This window comes from Bos grunniens, chromosome 5 (assembly GCF_055505025.1).
Source record: "Bos grunniens cultivar Pamir isolate PY7600 chromosome 5, Bosgru_T2T1.0, whole genome shotgun sequence".
In the NCBI taxonomy this organism is placed as follows: domain Eukaryota; kingdom Metazoa; phylum Chordata; class Mammalia; order Artiodactyla; family Bovidae; genus Bos; species Bos grunniens.
This window is the reverse complement of record NC_141169.1, coordinates 5,046,816-5,061,237: the sequence shown is the minus strand read 5'-3', so window position 1 is coordinate 5,061,237 and position 14,422 is coordinate 5,046,816.

The following is a 14,422-nucleotide window of genomic DNA, read 5'->3' as shown; positions in this document are numbered from 1 at the left end:
GTTGCTAAGAGTCGGAAACAACTGGGAGACTTCACTTTCACTTTTCACTTTCATGCATTGGAGGAGGAAATAGCAAGCCACTCCAGTTTTCTTGCCTGGAGAATCCCAGGGACGGTGGGGCCTGGTGGGCTGCCGTCTATGGGGTTGCACAGAGTTGGACACGACTGAAGCGACTTAGCAGCAGCAGCAGCGGTACCCTATAGACAATTTCAACTCAAAGATTATCATTAAAAAGAAAAGAGAAGGAAAAAAAAGACAGCAAGCTTAAAAAAAAATATATGAAAAACAGAAAAGTCCATGACTTTCTGCAATGTTCAACATTAATATTTTCTACTTTATTGTAAACAAATGCATCAATGTGCAATCATATCAATTATAGTCTCAGCTGGTGGTCATGCTTATGTCCCTTAAATCTATGCATTGTACCTGTGCTCTGCCAAAAAAATTAAGAGCTGAGATGACTTACCATTAGTTTTATAAATAAGAGCCTCAGAAAACATTATAGATAAATATTGTTATCCATTAAAAGAGACTGAATTTTTTTTTTTTGGAGAAAAATATTTTAAATATTTAATGAAATCAATAGGAAAATCATTCCTTATTTTTTGTAATTCATTACTCTAAATTACATTAGATCAGATTTATTAGTCAAAAGGGAGAACTGTTTACATGAAGCAATATAATAGATTAATGTTACCCTACATATCATTACCAGCTATTTGGCATGGGCCCTGAGGATATCTAAGTCTCTAGAATATTAACAGTTTTAATTTTGAAATTATTTCTTGCAAAAGTCTTTAAAGTCAATTGAATTTCACTATTTTTTAAAAGGATTAATGTTTAAATGATGGAGCTGTTACAGAAAAGTCTATTAGCTGTGGCCATGCATGGATCTCCTTCCTGATGAGTAATAGTTTGGAAATGGTTGCCTGGTAGTGATTTTTTTGAGACCTAATTTTCCATTAATCTGTTTATTTTTATGAATAGCTAAGTTAGACTGACATAGATTTAACTGCATATTTCTAGTTTGTACAAAGATAATCATAATCATAAGGCGAGTACAGAGAAAAAGAGAGTGAGCCGGGCAGTCAGGCAAGAAAAGGGAGATCTATTAGAGGGAAAAGAGAGGGTGACTGGCTCTTAAGGAGAACCAGCGTTCTCCGTTTCTGACGGAGTCCTTCTTATAGCCCACCAATGACGAATTCTCTGAAGGGATGGTCACGTAGCCGGAGGTCTGGAATCTGGTGGTCTTGCAGGTTTGAGAAGACAGGCCCCAGTGAAATAACAGGATGCCATCTGGGCAATTTGGTCAGTCTCACAGATCACTGTGATTTATTCTGTTTGCGAGGTCGACATAATGAGCCGTCTTATCAATGAGACCCTATGTGGGCCCTGTCAATAATAGAATTGAAATGATATGCTGGCTTCAGACTGGTTTCAGCAAAGCAAGAAACCAAACAACAAGCAAACATAACCAATATCACAGCAGAGTCATCAGAACATAAGACAACACATACTGAGTGTTTGTTGTGCACCAGGCATGGTTCTAAGCTTCTAACAAATACCTCAAATAAGCCTCATGACTGTCCTGTGAGAAAGGTTTTATAATTGTCTCTACTCTTCTGATGAGAAGTATGCATTCAGGCAACTTAAGTAACTTGTCCTGCGAACACAGCTGCCAAATGAGATTTTAGCTTAAGGAGTTTGACTCTAGATCCTATGCTTTTAACCAGCTCATTCATTTTTACCAAGGTTCCTGAGCTAATACAGAGTGTTTTGACAGTGTTTGCCATGTAATAATAAACCAAAAGTTTTAACCAAAATATATTTTCAAAAGAAACTAAAGTACATGACATTTAAGTGAAAATTGTAGTGTAGAAGAGGAGAGTTTCCCAGAGCAAATAATTTTATGAAGTCCCTTACTCCTGTGACTTGTTGCTGCCTCAGAGGAAACCTGAAATCTGAATATGAAAATCAAAGCTGAAGTTGATGGAGGCCACTCTCAACAAATCTTAATGAATCTTAGCCCTGGGGTCTCAAATCACTCATATTAAGAAAGTAGGTCGGCTGGAAAATCAGATTCTTCCCTGAGTTTACAGACATTCAACATTTTAAGCCAGTTGTAAAAATAGCAGCAGCAGCCACAAAAGATCAAAAGTCTTTTCCTTAGGCAAACTGGGGTAGTCTCAGCTGATTCCAGAACTTTAAGTTTTAAGATTCCACTCAAGGGTGAAGTATGACTTAAATACTCAAGACGTAGGTAATAAATGGCTACAGATTTCTAAACTTTGCTCTGAAAGAAATGGCTCCACCAGTGTTTTTCCCTCTTCTTATCAAGAAGCAGAATTCACCCTCTGATCTTGTGTTTTACTTTTGAACTTGAAGCCCATGTACAGAAACAGAAGTAACAATAGCACAATTCTGAACAATGAATGTCTACTACTAACAGGTACCGCAATCTAGGAAGATAAATGACATGGATTGATTAAGCAGATCTGCCTTTAGAATCAGAGAAGGCAATGGCACCCCACTCCAGTACTCTTGCCTGGAAGATCCCATGGACTGAGGAGCCTGGTGGGCTGCAGTCTATGAAGTCACTAAAAGTCGGACACGACTGAGCGACTTCACTTTCACTTTCATGCATTGGAGAAGGAAATGGCAACCCACTCCAGTGTTCTTGCCTGGAGAATCCCAGGGACAGGGAGCCTGGTCGGCTGCCGTCTATGGGGTCGCACAGAGTCGGACACGACTGAAGCGACTTAGCAGCAGCAGCAGCAGCATTTAGAATTTGCTAGGCCTGCAGCAGGAGTACAAATAGAGCTCACATAACTTGTGTCTAAATATATTACCCTATGTATCAAAATTGTTTATTTTAGCTGGCATTCTGAAAATCTATATTTATTTTTGAAAATTTAATTATATGTAGTTAAGAAAATAAGTTAATTCACAATTTTAGTATTCAATATCCGTCTAGTTGGCCATGTAAATAGTCAATATTATGCTTTGTGAATGTTATATCTATACCTGAAAGTGAAGGTGTCAGTTGTTATGCCATGTCTGACTCTTCGCAACCCCACAGACTGTAACTCGTCAGGCTCCTCTGTCTATGGAATTCTCCAGGCAAAAATACTGGATTGGATAGCCATTCCCTTCTCCAAGGGATCTTCCCCACTCAGGGATTGAACTCAGGTCTCCTGCATCACAGGCAGATTCTTTACCACTGAGCCACCAGGGAAGCCCTCTGAGTCACCAGGGACTATTCTTTGAAATTCTCCTCCTGGGTTCTGAGTCACCATTCTTCTCCGGTACTCTTCTTATCCCTCTGTGTACTCTTTCATGATGTCTATACCTACATGTACACAAAGGTAGGGACTTTTTAAAGTGAAAAATATTCCTCAGCAGTCAAGCAACTACTGGGAGTACCTTACTAATACATGAGTGGTCTGAGAACCATGAATTGCAATACAAAGAAAAGGCAGAAATTGGATATTGGACAATGTTAGGAAATGGTACTTTGGTATGCAGGGATATATTCCATTCATGCCATCTGAAAGACTGACAAGTCTATTTATTTGTCTTTTACTTACATAAGGACTTCTACTGCTTAAATTCTGACTGCAGCTGAAAACACTGCTGTCTCTGACCTTCATGGCATTTGGATGCAGTATCTTTTTTTTCTATGAGATAAGCAAAGGAAGGATGTGTATAAGCAATTTGTTTTGTTTGAACTATGTTAGTCATGAAAGCCTGTTATGATTGCATCTTTATATTTGAACTTCAGAAAATGGTATTCTAAAGCAAAATATAAATGACCAACTGCAAAAAACAAATATATTACAACATAGAAGACAGGAGGGCTCATGTTCTTATTATTAAAAAAAAAATCTTTTAAATCAATGAAGAAAAATCTTTTCTCGACAAAATATCTATTTGTTCTAGTTACAAAATACACAAGTAAAAACATAAAAACAATTCTGAATCTAAAATGACATTAAGATAAACAGTTAGGAAAAGAATAAAAATATTACAATTCTGTATAAAATCACAAAGAAAATGAATGATTTATTACTATGTCTCTTATTCTGACTCCAGCTTTCTGTCTTTATTTCTTTATTCTCTTCCCCTCCCCCCATGTTTTACAAAAATTCTCATATAGGTGTTAATATATGTTCACCATACTGGAATACTACATATATATAGATATATACTATATATTATTATATATATATATCTACATATATACATATATATGAAACAATATGTATTTATAAAAACTTCTTATAATTATACATAGAATTAAATGCCGTCTGAAGAAGTTAGTTTTGAGTGAGTGATCTCTTTGGTTCTGTCATAGTTATGTATACTTAGCGAGCCTCCCAGAACGTGGGGTGATGAGTGTATTAGTCAAAGTTCTCCAGAGAAACAGAACTAAAATGGTGACTACATATGTAATACAGGGTATTTACTCACTCGGTTATGGAGGCTGAGAGTTCACAAGTGCTGTGGTCAGCGAGCTGGAGACACAGAAGAGGCGACGGTGCACAGTAGTCCCCCGTTATTCCAAGACTCCCCGTGGATGCCCACTATGCTTTATCCATACACACAACCTATGATAAAGTTAAATTTATAAGTCAGGCACTGTAAGAGATATCTGAGCTGCCAACATCACTACTCCTGCGCTCTGGGGTCATTATTAAGTAAACGAGGTTAGCTGGACACTGGCACTGTTCATTGTTAGAGCTGAGGAGACTGCTAAGTGACTCATGGACATATACCTGGCGGATATGCTGCACAGAGGATTGACTCACAAATAGAGTGGGATGGACTGGAAGCACTTGAGATTTCGTTATGCTGCTCAGAACAGTGTGCAACTTAAACTTATGAATTGTTTATTTCTGGTGTATCCCATTTAATATTTCATACTGTGGCTGACCATAGGTAACTGAAACCTTGACACAGGGAACCGTGAATGAGGGAGGCACTGTTTTGTATGCCGTCCATTTGAAGATGGAGGGCTGCTGTGCAGGTCCTGCTGTATGCTTTGGTGGGTCAGATGACACCAACTCTTTGTGACGCTCAGGTCACATAGTAACTTGGCAGCCCGTGATTAAGCATTCAGTCTCCACTAAAGTCCACCCTCAAGCCAAGAATTATTTATGAAAAACAGAAGTTATCTGTTTTTATGTTATCTGTTAATATGGTAAGGCGTTGCTCCAAAATCCTAAGGGCAGGCACTGCAAAACCACCCCCCCTACAGAAGCCTGGCAAAGGTTCCAAAGAGCATCTCCATCTGCTGCTGACCCTTCAAGCACCACTGGATATGCTAGGTCATGGGCCCCAGTGGTGAAGCAGCTTGCAGAGGAGCTTGGGCCTGTTGCACAGTCTTCTCCTGTTTTGGGCTACACCTGAAACTAGGATTCAGGTTATTTGGCAAATGGGCTGGAGTAACATACTCAAACGGGAAAGAATCCGCCTGCAATGCAGGAGACAGGGATTCAATCCCTGGTTCGGGAAGATCCCCTGGAGGAGAAAATGGCAACCCACTCCAATATTCTTGCCTGAGAAATCCCACTGACAGAGGAGCCTGGCAGGCTACAGTCCATGGGGTTGCAAAGAATCAGACACGATGTAGAAACTAAACAACAACAAACACTCTCAAATGAAGACTATTATACCTAAGAAATCCAAAGAGGAGCGATAGGTATGTGCCCTCTTATTAGGGGCCAGATGTAATAACTTATTCTTCAACTTAGAAATTTCTTGGCATGACCCACACCACTGGACCCCTGAAAATGTTGCTGAGGTAAAAGACCCCACATTTTTGGTCAGATTTATTTCACCCTCTGACTTGCAAATGTCTTACCAATAAGTCCAGAGTAGTTGTAATTTCTTGCTAACTAAATCCAGGGTAGTGCTATTAGTGTAATATCATCGATGTAATGGGCTAGTGTGATATTTTCTCCAAAGGAAAGATTTCAAAGCTATTTCAGAGCTAAATTATGATATAGGGCTGGAGAGTTGCTATACCCTTGAGGGTATCGTGAAGATTGCTGGCCTTTCCAGCTGAAAGCAAACTGCTCTGGTGAATTTTATTAATAGAGAAAGAAGGGAAAAAAGAAAAAGCAAATTGCCAGAGCGACAGTTGCATACCAGGTACCAGGAGACGTGTTGATTTGCTCAAACAATGAAACTACATCTGGTAAAACAGCTATGACTGGAGCTTACAATAATCCACCATCATTCTCCAAGATTCATCTGTCTTCTGAACAAGCTAAAGAGGCAAGTTGAATGGGGATATGATGTGAATCACCATCCCTACACCCTTCAAGTTCTTGGTGGTGTCATTAATCCCTGAAGTCTCTCTAGACACAAAGTATTGCTTTTGGTTTACTATTTCCCTAGATAGAGGTATTACTAGTGGCTCCCAGTTGGCTTTCCCATCATAGTAGTCCTCACCCCCCAGGTTGGGGAATTGATAGGGGAATTCTGCCTGCTGCTGAGTGTATCTATTCCAAATAAGCATTCAGGAACTGTGGAAATAACCACAGGATGAGTGCGGGGACTAAAGTGGCCCACTGTAAAAAAGATCTGAGCTAAAACTCCACTGATCACCTGACCTCCATAAGCCTCTACTCTGATTTGTGAACTGCAGTTACATTTTGGGTGTCCTGGAATTAGTATCATTACAGAGACAGTATCTAATGTGTGCATGGGTGCTAAGTTGCTTTAGTCATGTCTAACTCTGTGAGACTCTGTGGACTGTAGCCCTCCAGGCTTCTTTGTCCATGGGATTCTCCAGGCAAAAGTGCTGGAGTGGGTTGCCATGCCCTCCTCCAGGGGATGTTCCCAACCCAGAGATCGAACCTGTGACTCTTACATCTTCTGTGTTAGCAGGTGGGTTCTTTACCAGTAGCGCCACTTGGGAAGCCCACAGAATCTAATAGTCCCCCACCAAAATCTTATTATTTCCTTTTCCCAGTGAACATACCTTGGTAAAAGGTCCTTGGGGGAAAAGCTGGAAAAGAGATTAGCAATATAAAGTTTTGACAGCATAGCAGAGTCCTCTCTCAAGAGAACTGGGCCTCTCCTTCATTCAAGGAGTTATGGGTCCATAAACTGGCTCAAGCTGGAATAAAATGAGGTGCCATTGCCTTTTAAAAATTTTTTTTATTTTTATAATTCAGGTTAGACTTTGGATCAGTTAGCCTAAGAGAATCGAGTAAGAATTATAGATTTCCTCTCCATTACACTGTTTAGGAAAACCATGATCAGCTAGCCATGGTCCATGCCAAGTCAGACTATTTTGATTGCAGCTTTGACTTACTGCCCTTTATCATAATTATACCCCTCTTACCTTCCATCAAAGACTACCATTTGACTGATCCCTGCAACACCAAAACCCAATTAATCCAAATTCATAGAGGTTTTCCAATCCATCACTGCATTTCCACTGTAAGGTCTCATCAACAAAGAGTGCTCACAGAGCTTTTCAAATATGTCACATTTCACCTCACAGTAATGGTGAAAGGTATTTCTTCCAGACCTTCCAGTGTGGGCAAGTCCCAAATGAAGAATCCACTCTAACATTCCACTCTCCATAAGTTTCTGAATCCTTTCCTTGCATTTCCACTTATAGTAGACTATCTTTTGGTTCATGTTTCAGCCAAACAGACAAACTGTTAGAGCCCATTATAACTCACCAAGCTGCAACATTAAATGCAAAATCTCTTTTTCGTCAATAAATTTGACCTGATGTAACTTTATGTTCTTCCCACCAATATCCCACGCCCTTATAGTAATTCATACCCCCATGTCCCTCAGATCGCTCTCACTGTGACTCACTGAAATAAGTCTCAGATGAAAATTAGCATTTTTAGCAATAAAATATGCTTAAATTAAGGTATGTACGTTGTTTCTTAGACAGAAAGCTATTGTACACAGACTACAATATAATGTAAACATAACTTTTGTTTGCACTACTGCATGTGTGTGGTTTGTTATAAGAAATAGGCACTTGATTGTGGAGGCCAAGAAGTCTCTATATCAGCAGTTGGCCAGCTGGAGACCCAAGGGAACCTATGTTATCCAAGTCCAGGGGCCGAAGAACAAGGAGATCAAAGGGTGTGAGTTCCAGCCAAGCCTGAGACCAAGGATAAGAGAAGACCCATGTCCCAGGGACAAGAGAGTCAGGCAGAGAGAGCATTCCCCTTCTTCAGTCTTTAGGCCTTCAGTGGATAGATAGGATTTACTCATATTAGAGAGGTTAATATGTTTAAGTATGGAATGATTTTGTCATGTTAATTTATTTTATATATATATATATATGTAGCCCCAAAGCAATAAAAAATAATGCTTAACTAACTCAAAAACATATGCCCAGTAAAATAGCAAATTCCATTTCTATCTTTCAACTTGGCAAGAGTAAGAAGTTTGTAAATAATCGCTTTGGAATGCATGTGAAAGAAAAATATTGCTGCTAGAATTAAGAATCAATACAACATTTGGAGGACATTTTGGCAAGGTTTTTCAAAATCTAGAATATTATATCCTTTTACCTACACATTCTATTTTTAAAAATTTGCCTAAAACATAGCTATACTCACTCAAGAATGCAAAGACATACACAAGTGTATCCTTGCAACACTGCTATACAAGAACAATTTTAAAACAGATACCCATGTCATATATTTCCGGGGCTTCCCAGGTGGCACTAGTGGTAAAGAACCCACCTGCCAATTCAGGAGACGTAAGAGACATGGGTTCAATCTCTGGGTCCAGAAGATCCTCTGGAGGAGGGCATGGCAACCCATTTCAGTATTCTTGCCTGGAGAATCCCATTGATAGTGGAGTCTGGTGGGCTACAGTACATAGGGTGGCAAATAATCAGATTTTTTGCACAGACAGAACCGACTTAGCACACAGGCAGTGTATCTATGTAGTACCATGAAATGATGTCCTATTGTTTTGCTTGTTATGTTTTGGAAGAAAGCAAGTTAAAGATAAGTGTATTATGTTTGTGCTAAAAGAGTAAAGATACAGTCTTACCTTTTGCTTTTTGTGATTTCATCTTCATATTGTATTGTGTACATGTGACTAAAGTAGAACAGATTTGAAGCCATAAAAATGAAAAACACATGTTAAGGATGGTAGAATGAATAAACAGAAGGTGCCTCCAGCCCAGATGAAATTGCTCAGTTCAGTTCAGTCCCTCAGTCGTGTCTGACTCTTTGCAACCCCATGAACCACAGCACGACAGACTTCCCTGTCCATCACCAACTCCTAGAGTTTACTCAAACTCACGTCCATTGAGTCGGTGATGCCATCCAACTATCTCATCCTCTGTCGTCCCCTTATCCTCCCGCCCTCAAACTTTCCCAACATCAGGATCTTTTCAAATGAGTCAGTTCTTCGCATCAGGTGGCCAAAGTATTGGAGTTTCACCTTCAACATCAGTCCTTCCAATGAACACCCAGGACTGATCTCCTTTAGAATGGACTGGTTGGATCTCCTTGCAGTCCAAGGGACTCTCAAGAGGCTTCTCCAATACTGTAGTTCAAAAGCATTAATTCTTCGGCACTCAGCTTTCTTTATAGTCCAACTCTAGCATCCATACATGACTACTGAAAAGACCATAGCTTTGACTATACAGACCTTGTTGACAAAGTAATGTCTCTGCTTTTGAATATGCTGTCTAGGTTGGTCATAACTTTCCTTCCAAGGAGTAAGTATCTTTTCATTTCATGGCTGCAGTCACCATCTGCAGTGATTTTGGAGCCTCCCAAAATAAAGTCAGCCACTGTTTCCACGTCTATTTGCCATGAAGTGATGGGACCAGATGCCATGATCTTAGTTTTCTGAATGTTGAGCTTTAAGCCAACTTTTTCACTCTCCTCTTTGGAGGTATTCTGTTGGTCCTGGACTGTTTCTGAGCTTCTTTTAAAGTGAGAAAATTATATCCCTACCAGTCATCTGTGTCACATTCAGCCAAACCTAATGTGGTGGTGGTGGTTTAGTTGCCAAGTATTATTATTCTGATCTTTATACTATAAACAACTAAACTGAGCCACTTAAGCATTGATGGGATTTACCTAGATTTAATCAAGTTAGCCAGAATACCCTCACCCCCAACTAATAAAAGTCAACTGTTTTGGGTTTGTTTGTTTGTTTGTTTTTGACTGTCCCACACAGCATGCATACTTCCCTGGTCAGGGATCAAACCCAAGGCCCCTGCAGTGAAATCACAGTGTTTTACCCACTGGTCCACTGGAGAAGTCCAAAAGTCAATTGTTGTCAACAGTTTTTTTGTCTGTTAGAGAATACAGGGAGAATATGTGAACTTGGCAAAATAAAATATATAAAATGCTATTGAGAGAGGTTATCCTGTTCATCAGAATTACGATTCATTATTAAAATTCCTTTTGTTTTATTTTCCTTTCTTGTTCTGAAAGATCACTGATTTTTGTAATTGATTTTGGAACTCCAATACTTTTCTTCTGACTATTTCAACTTGTGGCCAACAAAGTGAAATACAAATGGCTATTAAGTTGTCATGGTGCTGGGTGTTAAAATTCCTTATTATATAGATTGTCGATTATATGGTGGTAATTATTCTAAACTGCTGAAAACCTTAAAATATATAGTGATTTCAAGCATTTTTTTGAGTGGTGCTTTATAAAATCAAAAGCAAAAACCTAACCCAAACACATTTAGGTTCATGTCTGTATGTTTGAGGTTGATTGTTTTAAGCATCTTCTCAATGTATAAAAACAAAGATTGTTAAATTATAGTAGAAATACATCTTGTTTGTTAGAATGTGCTGTATCAATTACATTTTGAACTGAATTTCACTTTCCTAAATGCCTTATCTCCTCTAATCTCAGTTGAAAACAATCAAATCCCACTTATTCCTTCCACGAGATGTATCAGAAAAGCTTTTCAGTTTATATCAAGAGTAAAAAAAACCTTCCTTGTTTAAACATTCTTGTGGAAAAAGGTTAATTCCTTTGGCAATGTTCACTAATATAAATCAAGGTGTGTCTGTGCTATTCTATGTCTTCACATTCATTAAACTGTAAGTTTCAGGAAAATACAGGGCATGCCCCACTGTATTTCCATGGTCTAGAATGAGTAAATAAATAATGAAACTCTCTGCTTTTAAGCATTTATCTCCTATTTCTCAATCTACAGCCATAAATGTGCTTTTATTTCTTTCCTCAAAAACTTAAATGTTTGCCAAAAATCTATAAAAATAAATTTAAAATAAAATTGTGAAATGTATGTGTACTAGAAAATACAGATAAGGAGGCTGGCTCTTGGATTAGACTGCCTCCATTTGATTCTAGTCCTGACTCTTAGATGTTTATTTTTAGGTGAGTGACTAAAGTCTTCCAGACTCCGTATTCTTTTTGATTCTTTCTGGATATAAAAATAGTACATCATTTTTTGGGGTCATCATGAGTGCGTGGCATGCAGTAATCATCCAATTAACGTTATTCATGTTATTTTTGTTCTGTTACACCTTAGAATCCAAATAATGCCTTGAGCTGGTATCATGCTGCTTTCCCAGCTTCAGTTCCCAGAGATTCTCAGTATTCATTAGCAGCAGTTGGTTACTAACCATGTTTTTTAGACTTTTAAATTTGTATTGGGGTACAACCAATTAACAGTGTGATAATTTCAGGTGAACAACAAAGGGATTCAGCCGCACATATACAAGTGTTCATTCACTCTTAAACTCCCCTCCCATGGAGACTGCCACAGTACACTGAGTAGAGTCCCACGTGCTATACAGTAGGTCTTTGTTGGTTATCCACTTTAAACACAGCAGTGTGTACATGTCCATCCCAAACTCCCTAACTATCCTTTCCTCCCATTCTTCCCCTGAGCAACCATAAGTTCATTCTCTCAGTCTGTGAGTTTATTCCTGTTTTGTAAGTAAGTCATTTGTATCATTTCTTTTTAGATTCCACAGATACAGAATGCCATATAATATTTTTCTTTCTCTGTCTGATTTACTTAACTCAGTATGACTAGTTTTTTAAATGTTATTGTGCAAACATTACATCTTTAGAAAATTTTACACCTCTAGTCCTGTCTGTACTAGCTTAAATTCTTTCTCAAATACAGTTTAAACATCTTATGGGATGCATTGTTGACCTCCAAGTCAACTGCATCCAAGCATATGGATTTTCTGTATCATGAACTTTGAATTTCATAGCAAAGGGAGAATAAGCATGCTTATGAGGACATTTTTTAGAGCCTCTTTAAAATATAACTCAGATGAGGATGGGTGTTCTTTGAAACTTGCTCTACTTGAGAGGAAAAAAAATAAAATAACTTTCAGCTCAAACTGCAATAAATAGTTCCCTAGGTAGTATAGCACTTGTACTAGTAGAAGTGAAGTGAAATGAAGTCGCTCAGTCCTGTCCGACTCTTTGCAACCCCATGGACTGTAGCCCGCCAGGCTCCTCCATCCATGGGATTCTCCAGGCAAGAATACTGGAGTGGGTTGCCATTTCCTTCTCCAGGGGATCTTCCTGATCCAGGGATTGAACATGGGTCTCCCGCATTGCAGGCAGACGCTTAGAGGTACTACTAGAAGTAGTAGTAACAGTAAGCGTTCAATACACATTTTAATGTTATTTTCAGGGTCTTTTGCTGTGAACTTTATACATAATAACCTACTTAATTTTCACTACACCCCTTTGAGGTAGTTACTACGATAATCCTTAGTTTACAGATGAGGAAACTGAGGTTTAGATTGGTTAGGCAATTTTACCACAGGATGTGGTCAGGTCGGGATTTGAAACTAGCAACTAGGCTGATTATAACTGACAAGTCCTTATACCACTTACCAAAATACTAAAGACACTCCCATAAGTAACTGAAAACAAGTGTATTAACTATTACACTGCTTAACTGTTCCTTTAGAGGTTCTAATGAAGTTGAACTACAGGAATCTCAGGAGATACTTAGTGAAAGATTAGAGGTATAAAATATTAGTTCAAGTTAAATCTCTTCTATAACATCTTTTCATGACCATCCAGATCTTGGCAAGTACTTTCTTCTTAAAAATAACATTGCTTTTAAATACCTTTAGGGACAAAAACCATGCATCTCCTTTTTTAATCGCAATGTTTAAATGAGCCAGTGTCCTAACTGAAAAGTGAAAGTGACTCAGTCGTGTGTGACTTTTGCAACCCCATGGACTGTACAGTCCATAGAATTCTCCATGCCAGAGGACTGGAGTGGGTAGCTATGCCCTCCTCCAGGGAATCTTCCCACCTCAGGGGTCAAACCCAGGCCTCCCACATTGTAGGCAAATCTTTTACCAGCTGAGCCACCAGGAGAGCCCAAGAATACTGGAGTGGGTAGTCCATCCCTTCTCCAGAGGATTGTCCTGGCCCAGGAATAGAATGGGGGTCTCGTGCATTGAAGGCCGATGCTTTACCAGCTGAGCTACCAGGGAAGCTGTAATATTGCTTTTAAATGCTTTTAGGGACAAAATCCATATATCTCCTTTTTCAATCACAGGGTTTAACGGGCCAGTGCCCTAACCAAAGCTGAGCTCATATATGAAACGAGTCTCTCACTATCATTTGTTTCCTGCCCTGTTACAAGTTTAAAAGATTATTTTTTGCTCTCATAAGATAATTATTTATGAAGCTGGTCTTCTCTTTCTCGAAATCTATCCAAATATACATTGAATTGTGCTAGCGGAATAGACATTGTATTCTATTATCTCATTAAAATGAAAACATTGGCCTATTTATATGAATTACTATGCTCATCATCATTTCAGAGTAACAGTTTGCTCAATTAATACTAGTCTATAAATAAAAATAAATTATACTAATAGGAAATTGATCCAAGAAGAAGACAAGAGTGTGATGTATTAATTTCAAATAAATTTTTTTCAAGTAAGTAGTGGCTAGTACATTAGAGTTCTAATTCAGGTAATAAACACCAAGCTTGTCTAAGAAAGGTCAATTCTCCTTTATAATGGATGCAGTTTCCTCTGTACTTATTGATGGAAAGTATGCCTGTGAAAGACTGTTGTGAATTAAATCATTCTTTTTATTAGTCTTACACTGTAGAATTTGTTTTTTATTTTACTCTGATAAAAAGATGGCTGATATTAATCCAACCAATCTATTTTGTATCAGTTATGTATTATAGAATAAACTATATAATGCTGAATATAGTCATGATTTGAAGATGAAAGAACTATGTTCTGACCATTTACCTGTCTATTCTGGGATATGTTTAGATAATAGGAACAGAACTGTTGATCCCAGATAGATTAGATGACTTACTAAGCATTTTGAAGGCACTTGAACAATTATAAATCCAGGAATATCAGATTATTATGCAAAATAGTAAAAAATACTTTGTGCAAATACTATGTTGGCAATTATAGTTA